We start from the raw sequence: 3,588 nt of genomic DNA, 5'->3' as shown, positions 1-3,588 counted from the left end.
GCTGCTATGAGGAAAATTAACCCCATCCCACCTAGTCCCAGTACAATCCGCACCCTTATTCCACAGCATTTCCGTCATGCTCAGGTCCCACGCTGACTGATACACCTGAGTGTACACATTCAGGATGTACACAATCGCCCAATTCCTGTGTTGTTGCATTTCTACACCCTACTCGAGCCTTTCCATTCTCTCTCTTTCTCATTCCCACAATCCCCTCTTACCAACACTTACAACTTGTACTCCGTACTTAAACCATCTTTACTTCCAACAGTCAGGTTTACACATCCTCATTAACCACTACCCCCTGTTCCTTGACACACGCTGATATTATTCACTCATTCCAGGCCCACTCCCTCCACCACCACGCATGTCAATGACTTGGGTCCCATCTGCCAAGGTGATCACTCAGGACAGGTGAAGTACTCGCCCCATTCCTCATGAGGATTGCCCGCTGTTAGTTCAAGTGGTTCCTGCTGCCTTGCTTCCTAGCACATGCAGCTCACATCATGGAGTATTTTCCCCCAAGGTTAGATCTCCTTGAGGTACACACCAGATCTCCCATCCTTCCACATTACCCACCGAGTACAGCCAGGTCCTTGAGCCAAGACAATCTCACAGATGGGCTTGCTTGTTCCCAGGGGAGGAGCAGCCCACACTGCCTTCCCCAGCCAGCTCCCTGTGTGCACTATGGGGACCTTACCTCCTCCCACAGTATGCGCAGGCTTTGTTTGGGCAGGACCAGGAAGGTTAGCAGATCCTCTGGTGTGTACCAGCTGAGTGGCTTCTGCTAAACTGATCACCTGTCCAATATGACATGGAGCAGTGTCCCCGTGATTTTGGCCTGCTCCCTCAGCGTCCTTGGGTGAAGTCCCTCCCATCTCATGGACTGGCAAGGGTTGAGTTTGATCAAGTGACCCTAGATTTCATCCCCACCCACTGATGGTTGTTCTCCATGGGTTCTGCTTCAAGGTGCAAGGGCCTGGGAGACCTTGCTGATGAAGACTGAGCCAAAGGCAACATAGAACATCTCAGACCTATTTACACCTGCTCTTGCTAAGTTCTGCAGCAGCCCTGCACTGTCTTTGTTTCTTCTTTAACTTCAGTAGTAACAGCTCATCTTGGTGCCATTGAGCTCCTTTGAGAGAGTCAACTGAATATCCTTATGGGCTGTTGCAGGAGGCCGTCCTTAGAGACCAGTGGTACTGAGCTCTGCTCAGTGCTCAGTACTTGTGCTCTGCCCTTCAGTGCTCCTGCCCATAAAATCCTGCAGTTGTTACTACCCTGTTGTCCATCCCGTAGTGAGGTCGATACTTCCCAGCTGCTCCATCAAACAGATGACAAGTTTCTCCTGATGACGTGGTTTAGGCCCAGCCGGCAGCTAAGCACCACGCGCTGCTCGCTCACCCCTCCTCTGGCAGGATGAGGAGGAGAACAGAAAAACAATGGCAAAGCCTGGAGGATTGGGATAAGGGCAGTTTACTGGAACAGCAAGGGAGAGGGAAAACAATCAACAACAGCACTGATAACAGATATTCACAATGGGTGATAACAGAGAACAATTTACCGATCCAACCACCGACCCACTAGAAGCTCAGCCCATTCCAGAACCACGCCGAAAACCGCGCCGCCCCCCCACTGCCCGACTAGCCCCCCTTTTATGGTGAGCATGATGTCACATGGTATGGAATAGCCCCCGGCCAGCTTGGGTCACCTGTCCTGGCTCCTTGTGAAATTAACTCTGTCCTTGCCAGAACCAGGACATTCGTAAAGGATAAGACACAACAGGACAGAGCCTCAAGAGAAGTGCTATGAACCCAAGCAATTACCTCTAACTATGATTATCAGAGAAATAAAAACCCAGAGTACTGGCCTAAAATATACTCCTGGAACTTTGCGGAGAAGGGGAGACAAATTACTATTGGTGGTGCAAGGTCCATTAGATTAGTGTCCTCAAGGCATCCTTGAGCTCCTGGTTCCTCATGCTGTAGATAAGGGGGTTCGCTGCTGGAGGCACCACCGAGTACAGAACTGCCACCACCAGGTCCAGGGATGGGGAGGAGATGGAGGGGGTCTTCAGGTGAGCAAATATGGCAGTGCTGACAACCAGGGAGACCACAGCCAGGTGAGGGAGGCATGTGGAAAAGGTTTTGTGCCGTCCCTGCTCAGAGGGGATCCTCAGCACGGCCCTGAAGATCTGCACATAGGACAGCACAATGAAAATAAAACAACCAAAAACTAAAAAACAGCTTAATATAATAAGCCCAACTTCCCTGAGGTAGGAGCCTGAGCAGGAGAGCTTGAGGATCTGGGGGAGTTCACAGAAGAACAGGTCCAGGGCATTGCTGTGGCAGAGTGGTATAGAAAATGTATTGGCCATGTGCAGCACAGCATAGAGAAACCCACTGCCCCAGGCAGCTGCTGCCATGTGGACACAAGCTCTGCTGCCCAGGAGGGTCCCGTAGTGCAGGGGTTGGCAGATGGCAACATAGCGGTCGTAGGCCATGACAGTGAGAAGGAAATATTCTGCTGAGATCAGAAAGTAAAAGAAAAAGACCTGTACAACACATCCCCCATAGGAGATGGTCCTGGTGTCCCAGATTAAGTTGGCCATGGCTTTGGGCACAGTGGTGGAGATGGAGCCCAGGTCGAGGAGGGAGAGGTTGAGGAGGAAGAAGTACATGGGGGTGTGGAGGTGGTGGTCGCAGGCTATGGCAGTGATGATGAGGCCATTGCCCAGGAGAGCAGCCAGGTAGATGCCCAGGAAGAGCCAGAAGTGCAAGAGCTGCAGCTCCTGTGTGTCTGTGAATGCCAGGAGGAGGAACTCAGTGATGGAGCTGCTGTTGGACATTTGCTATTTCTTGGCATGGGGGCTGGTTGAAAAAAGCAAAGGACGGGGAAAAGTTAGGACAGACTCCTCTGAGCAAATCCATTCCATTTTTCACAGAAACACCCCCCAATTGAAATGCATTTCCTTTCTCTGCTTTGTGCTGGCTGAGTGTGTGGTGAGGAGCTGAGGAGTCAGCTGTGCTCAGCTGCAGTGAGTACATGGAGCTGGTTTGTGACACCTCCAATGAAGACAAGCGATGTCAGCTGTAATCCACCTTCAATGGAAAAATTAAATCTCTGCACTCATGATTTGGAAAAGTGCGGGCTTCACAAGAGATTCTTAGCATGTCCTTATAGGAATGTTATCTGTGGTTTTTATTTCTGACCATCACATCTGGGGATTTTTCCTCTGAGGGTTAGAAATACACATTTTAGGATGGAAAATGGGAAGAGTCTTGAGACAGTTCAGGCAAAAGGACTCAGCTCTTTGTAGCTTAGTGCAGAGTCACGAGAGCTGCAGTGTCCATTAGATTGCTAATGAAATTGATTCTGTTGCCTTGACATTGTCGACAAACATAAATTACTCTCTAAAAAATAGCCCCAAAAAAGACTCTAAGGAGAGCAGAGGAGTCCTGTTTCAAAGGGCAGATCTGCAAACTGTTCACTTTCCCAGCTCAGAGGTGGAGTTGTGATTAAGAAGGACACAGCCACTCTCAGAGAAGCAAAGGCCTCTGAGAGGAGAGAACTGACCTCCAAGGGAAA

The sequence above is a fragment of the Grus americana genome, chromosome 27, assembly GCF_028858705.1.
Source record: "Grus americana isolate bGruAme1 chromosome 27, bGruAme1.mat, whole genome shotgun sequence".
Taxonomy (NCBI): domain Eukaryota; kingdom Metazoa; phylum Chordata; class Aves; order Gruiformes; family Gruidae; genus Grus; species Grus americana.
Note: the sequence above shows the minus strand (reverse complement) of the source record.